The sequence below is a fragment of the Momordica charantia genome (genome assembly GCF_013281855.1).
Source record: "Momordica charantia cultivar OHB3-1 chromosome 4 unlocalized genomic scaffold, Mcharantia_2.0 BLBB01000004.1, whole genome shotgun sequence".
Taxonomy (NCBI): domain Eukaryota; kingdom Viridiplantae; phylum Streptophyta; class Magnoliopsida; order Cucurbitales; family Cucurbitaceae; genus Momordica; species Momordica charantia.
Window position 1 is genome coordinate 12,566,485 of NW_028275162.1, and position 7,261 is coordinate 12,573,745.

Below are 7,261 nucleotides of genomic sequence, written 5' to 3' on the forward strand. Positions count from 1 at the left end.
CTTGTTTTCTCTTGTAGATCCATTTACCCTATGGGTCTTACCCCGTCAGGTTGGTCTACAAGTTCCCAAACGGAATTGAAGTACATCGACTCCATTTCAAGGTTCATGGCTTTGACCCATTTGTCATTGTCCACATCTTGCATTGCCTGTTTATAGGTCAATGGATCCTCGACGCCATCATCAGGTATGACAGCTTGGGTTTCTGTTAAACCCACATAGCGGTCAGGTTGTGACACAATCCTTCCACTACGTTGAGGCATCCTCAATTCTTGAGGTGGATGTGACTGACGTGATGTACTGGCTTCATCAACAACTTTTGTTGTAGTTCCCGTTTGATCAACAACTCTTGTTGATGTGGTTGTAGCCTGTTTGAAAATCTCGTTAATCACTCCCTTATTCCATGGTTTATGATCTCGAACGTGGTCTTCTTCCAAGAAAGTGGCATTTGTCGATACAGACATTTTGTTTTCTTGAGGATCCAAGAATAGACCACCTCTCGTCTCTTTAGGGTAACCTACGAATAGGCATACTTTTGAACGAGGTTCCAGTTTCTTTGGGTTAGTCATGAGCACGTGTGCCGGGCATGTAACGTCCCGCGTTCTCTGACTCGTTTTGGCTAAATTAGAATTAAGTTTAATTTCATTGGATTAAGATAATTTAAGTTCTCGACCTGTATAGGAGATTTTTTAGTTAAATCTTAAATTCACGGGTTTTAGGATTTTTTTTTCTAAATTCTACTTTTTCTGTGGATTATTATTCTTGGGTTTTATAGTTTCAGTTATCTATTTTATTTCGGGTTGTTGTGGGTTTTATTTGATTTCTAAAGTATAATTATTGGGCTTATTGTTTTGGGTCATTGTATTATCTAGTTGGGCCTCCTTTAAGAATAAGGGATTGGGCTTTTAGTTTTTAAAACAAAAAGAATGTAAATTAAAACAAAAATAAAGGAAAGGAAACCCTAAGCTACCCCACATCTCTTTCTTCTCCATTTGTTTCAGCCGCCCCCCCTCTCTCTGTTTTCTCCGGCGAGGTAGCGGCGGCGATCAGCGTCACTGGCAATGACAGCGGACGGTGTCACCGACAGCAGTGTTTTTGGTAGTGTTTTTCTTCATTCTGGCGATATTCGACCCTTACCCACATCTATCCGAACTAGATCTATGCTACCCACATATAAGTGAAGTCGTTTGTGTGGTAGCGGACAGCAAAACAAAGTCGTTGGAAGTCGTTTCGACGCGTTCCTCTGCTGCAAAACGTGGACAGCATCAGTTTCGTGGTGTTTGGTGCTTAACCACACTCGTTCGAAGCCCGATTTACGTTACCCATCCTTGCTCGAGTTAGATAAGAGTTACCCACACCTAAACGAAGTCGTTTTGTAGTAACGGATAGCAAAACGAAGTCATTGGAAGTTGTTTCGATGCGTTCCTCCGCTGCAAAACGTGGACAGCAGCAGTTTCATGGTGTTTGGTCCTTATCCACACCCGTTCGAAGCCCGATTTACGATACCCACCCTTGCTCGAGTTAGATAAGAGTTACCCACACCTAAGCAAAGTCGTTTTGTAGTAACGGATAGCAAAACGAAGTCGTTGGAAGTTGTTTCGACGCGTTCCTCTGCTGCAAAACGTGGACAGCAGCAGTTTCGTCGTGTTTGGCACTTACCCACACCCGTTTGAAACCCGATCTACGTTACCCACCCTTGCTCGAGTTAGATATGAGTTACCCACACTCAAACGAAATCGTTTTTGTGGTAACGGACCTTTCGAACCCTCCTTATAACTGATTTTTATGACTGAAACTGTCTTCTTGACATGCTGTTTTTTTATTTAAATGCCTAGGTGCCGAATCAACCGAAGAATTAGGAACATTGAGAGTGTGTAAGTAGTTCTTACTTGGGGGATGTTTGTTGTATGAATATGTATGAATTGTTTGGTGCTTTCGGTGTGTTTATTATTTATTAATATGTAAGTTGATTGTGTCTTAGTGAATATTGGCTAATGATTATAACTAGTTGAATGAAATCATGTTGGTTCTGATTGTTTATAATTGATTGGCTTTGCGTTGTTGGATTTTATGCTTAATGGGATTTCTGAAAGCATTATGGATTATGAATGGTTTTATCGTTGTATGGTTGTGTTCATAAAAGCATACTGAAATAATATGGGAGAAATTTGTTGTGTTGCGCATGCATGTAGACCTGTCATCTCATTTTTAGCTTACTGTTTTTGGTTCTGGAAGCATGCTGGTTTTATTGTGAGTTGAATGCTGCATGGGTCATGGCCTAGAAAGTATGTAGTAGGACTCTGGTGAGAGTTTCGGGATGTAATACAGTAAATGGAGAACTAACAGGGCCAAAAAGGCTGGCACATCACTAGTTGGGTATCGAGGCTCCAGGTGCAAAGGTCGGGGATCGATACCCCAACTTGTTAGAGATGAGTGTCGAGGCTCCGGGTACAAAGGGTCGGGGGTCGGCACGGTGATTCTATTTTGTTGAATTAGTATTGGGTCTTGATGTGGTGGCGTTCAAGGACCAATACGTTGAGTAGTCGTCGATACCTTGGGGATAAATGTCAAGGGTCGATGCACAGTTTGAAGCCTTGGGGATAAATGGCAAGGTTGAACGCCAAGTCTCTGTAGATGAGTGTCGAGCCTTGGGGATAAATGACAAAGGCCGATACGATTCGAGGAGTTAAACTTGGAGGACTAATATAATGTGATGCACAGTTTGAAGCCTTGGGGATAAATGGCAAGGTCGAACGCCAAGCCTCTGTAGATGAGTGTCGGGCCTTGGGGATAAATGGCAAGGACCGATACGATTCGTGGAGCTAGACTTGGAGGACTAACATAGTGTGATAGGTTAGGAGTTGCTTGGAGGCTAAGGACCATTATGTTTGGTAGTAGTTGAGGCCTTGTGGATAAATGTCAAGGTCCAACGTCGAGCACCGTGGAGAAGTGTGGATGCCTTGGCTATGCGAGGTCAGGGGTCGATTCGGCTTGAAGGAGTAAGTCTTGGATGAACTAGGAAAGAGAACTAGTGAGTTTAGATGTAAGGATGAGTTTGACATGCATGGTGCATGTTTAGTTAAACTTATGCATAAACTGCTTCTTTTAATATGTTTCTTTTTACTTAAAGCTTGAAGTTATTGATAAGCATGATGTGTGGATTCTTTGCATAGCATGCTGTTTGTGCGTGACCCTTCAAGTATGTAATGCTTACTGGGTACCGTGGGTGTACTCACCCCTTATTTTTCTCACTAGACTTTTTAGGTAACAAGGTTACTCTTTGGAATGGTGGTGGCGAGGAGGAGGCTTGATCGGAAAGACCATTAGCTGTGCTGCGTGTATTTAATTCTTTTAGTTAGGATAGTTGCAGTTATTTCATCTTGTAGTTGAGTTGTTAGTGGTTGGTTTTGTTTAGTTTTATGGTTTAAATGATGTTTTAAGGTGGTCAATTCATTATTCTTTTTAGAACATTAATTTTGTTAGCTTCTTGAACTCTAGGACTGTAATCTTCTTAGGATACTTATGAATACATTTGTTTAAGTTGATCGAACTTGAGTTAGCTTTTGCTTCGTTGCCATTCGAGATGTTAATTTTCATTTAGTGGATGGTTTATGATTAGTAAAGGTTTCCTTGAGGAGTTTGGATAATGTGAAGTTGGTAATAAATGGATTATCTGTAAAGGATTTGAGTTTCTCTTAAATCTTTAGTGTTGTTGTTTCGATTGTTCAAGCTCTCGTGAGTATTGAACCAGAGTAGCGCAGAAGAAGCATGGTAGTTTTATTGTTTAGTCTTGTTGTGAAGATAATTCTCTTGTTTAAGTGAAAATTTTAGGTAGTCTTAGTAACGGTCTCCGTTTGGAAATGTTGAGAATTCTGGGGCGTTACAGGGCATCCCCAAATGCGGAAGTGACGTAAACTAGCTTTACAACCCTTCCATAGCTCAAAGGGTGTTTCAGAAACACTCTTTGATGGAACTACGTTCAAAATGTAAGCCGCAGTCTCCACTACGTGACCCTAAAACGAGTTAGGCAACTGAGCATAGCTCATCATTGATCGAACCATGTCCAACAGGGTTCTGTTTCTCCTTTTTGATACACCGTTTTGTTGAGGTGTACTAGGGGCTGAGAGTTGGGACTTGATTCCATGTTCTATCATATATTCCTGAAATCTCAAGTCCGTATACTCTCCACCCCGATCGGATCGAAGTCTTTTAATGGTTTTACCTAATTGATTTTCAACTTCAGTCTCGTACTCCTTGAACTTTTCAAGGGCTTCAGACTTATGTTACATTAGGTATAAATAACCATACCTTGAATAATCATCTATAAAAGAGATGAAGTATTCATACCCTCTTCGAGCTTTAACATTCATCGAATCACAAAGGTCTGAATGTATAAGTTCTAAGAGCTCTTTGGCTCTATAACCTTTTCCAGTAAAAGGTCTTTTAGTCATCTTGCCTTCAAAACAAGACTCACATGGTGGTAAAGGATCGTCTTATAACTCACTTAGAATGTCATTCTTAACCAACCTTCCAATCCTATTGAGATTAATGTGACTTAATCTTAAGTGTCAAAGATAGTTATTTTCTTTGTGAGAAGCTTTTTGCCTTTTATTTTGAGTTTTAGCATTTTTAAACAACTCGATATTTAAAACTGCTTTAGTTATGGTTGGTCTTAGCACACACAAAGTTGTTTTCACCCAAAGCAGAATAAATATTGACACCATCTCTTGAAATGAACGCTTCATTTGAATTAAAAGAAATAGAATATAAATGTTCTAACAAACAAGAAATTGAAATTAAGTTCCTTTTAATTTTAGGAACTACGTACACATTATCTAATAATATATACGTATTCTTGTTTGTAAACAACTTGAGTTCCCCTACCGCCACAGCTGAGACGACCTTCCCGTTCCGACCTTGAGAGTCATCTCTCCGGCTTCAAGCTGCCTCCAGGAACTAATTCCCTGAAATGAATAACAAACGTCATTAGTGGCTCATGAATCCAGTATCCAAGCGGAGTCATCGTTCTCCACTAAACATGTATCCAAAACAAGTAAATCATATTTATCTTCGTTGGCTATCTTCTTTTCAGCCAAGTATTTTAGGCAGTTGCGCTTCCAATGCCCGTCCATATTGCAGTCAAAACACTTTCCTTTCTCTGCAACCTTGGCCCTACCTTTCTAGGCAGTGGCAATAGTGGGGTCAGGTATAGGCCCCTTACCAATGGCCTTCTTCTTCTTGAAAGTCTAACTTCCAGAAGAGGATGGCACAAACTTGGCTCCAAAGGTCGAACCTCGGTGGAACTTTTTCGAGATGGCAACGTTTGCCGCCCCTTCCTTCCCCTACTTTTCATAAGAGACTGGTAAGTCTGTAGCTCATTTAAAAGCGTGGTAAGATTGTACTCCAACTTATTCATAACCGCATTGCTGTAGAATGGCAGGAAACTCTTCGGAAGAGATTCCAGAATGAAGCTGACTTGACTCTGTTTCGTCTACGACAGCCCCGTTCGACTCTGCCACGTTGAAGTGGACCATCAGGTTAAGAACGTGCTCTCGCACTAAGGAGCCTTCCTTCATACGGGAGTTGTAAATGAACTTAAGGGCTTCATGTCAAGCCTGTGAGGACGGTTGTCCAAACATGCTCTGCAGCGAGTCTGTGACCTCCTTAGTGGTGACCGTGCTCTCGTGCTTCTTAGCAAGCACATCAGATATGCTCGCCAAGATGTAGACATTGGCCTTGATCCATCTGTCATAGACGTTGCGCACAGCCATAGTGGCATTAGGCGCAGGAGCTTGAGGACAATCCTCTTGCAAGACGAACCTAAGATCATCTATCACGAGAATAGTGTTTAGATTCGATTTCCATTGTTTGTAATTCTCACCGTTAAGTTTTTGCGCAGCTAGGAGTGCAATGATAGAAGTAGACATGCTGAAAGTAAAAACAAACCTATATTAGTTTCATGCATTAGCCTTTAAATCCAATCATATTTTAGCAAAAAGTAATTAAGCACCCTAACAAAATTATTTTGCAACGACGCTTCAGTGATTTAGAGGAACAACCACCGTAGGGCAGACAGGTACTCCTTCACTGAATTGAGACGTTCTAAAAACTAAATTTTACACCAGAATAACTCTTATTCTTATAATCTTTAGTCATCGTTCATTTGGTCAGGGAATTGCTAACTAGCTTGTCAACTCTCTGTAAGTGTGACCCACCATTTTCAAGCCTCAGAGGTCCGCCCCAATAATCCCGCCGTAGGGAAGGAAAATATTGGAGCAAAACCTAAGAGACCCTTATCCATTTCTGGAGTTTGCCTTGGTTTTGATTCCATACGATGAACCCTCCGTTGGGATGGTCGCTCCAGGACGACACGCAGATCATGTATGAAACCTCACGGTGCAAACCAATGATGGAGATCGAAGGATGTGTTGTCACACGTCCTTCTCCCACTTATTATGAATACTATCTCCATTGACCTCAATATTGAACCATGCAAACACCTTCCGTAGGGAAGGCCGTGCCTAGGGCGACACGAGGCCGAGCATGGAAATCACAGTGGGAATATAACGGAGAACGTGAGAGAGAGAGAAAAATATGTTATATATACTTTGTATATCAAACATATATGTAGTATATTACATATTCTCTTTTGCTCCAACTTAGTATTCTAAGACTAGGGTATATTACTTAGATAAAATCCGGCTAAGTGAAATTAACTAAGTGAACTTTTAGTCGGCCCAATATAACTATTATATTGGTAGTTGTACATTAATGTTTTAGTTTATTAAATGATTTAATAAACTAAGGACATTATTGCATGCATATAAAATATTGACTAATTCAACCCCCAGGTCGATTCCCAGGTAGAGGTGTTCCCTTACGGTCAGCTTAAATACCTCAACCTAGACAGAACCTTCCTTAGACAAGGTTCCCTTATAGGCAATATTTTATATTTAGTATTTTATCATTTCATTTTAAACCTAGTTAAAACAAAATAAAAGACAACCTCCTAATCATATTAGAAGATATAACTTAAGGTCTAATTAATTTTAAACCCCTTTAAAATTAATTAATTTAGATCCTATGTTTGCATGCGATTCTTTATTATAGATTTTAATTTCTTTGAAACTATATAATCATGCATTGCAAGCATACATTAATATAACAATTATATTAATTAAAGTAATGTCATGCTCAATGCATCTTTATTTTCATCTAATTAATACAACACTTATATTAATCATGAAAATAAAACATGCATTCA

General features: G+C 40.0%; 1 long non-coding RNA gene across 1 annotated transcript; it reads left to right on the forward strand.

The window, feature by feature from the left end:
* Positions 1–967: 967 nt before the first annotated feature.
* LOC148211839 (uncharacterized) lies at positions 968–3,642 on the forward strand. The gene is made up of 3 exons (XR_015790388.1): positions 968–1,744; positions 1,833–1,871; positions 3,253–3,642. It is a non-coding gene; the product is annotated as an uncharacterized LOC148211839 (long non-coding RNA).
* Positions 3,643–7,261: the final 3,619 nt, after the last annotated feature.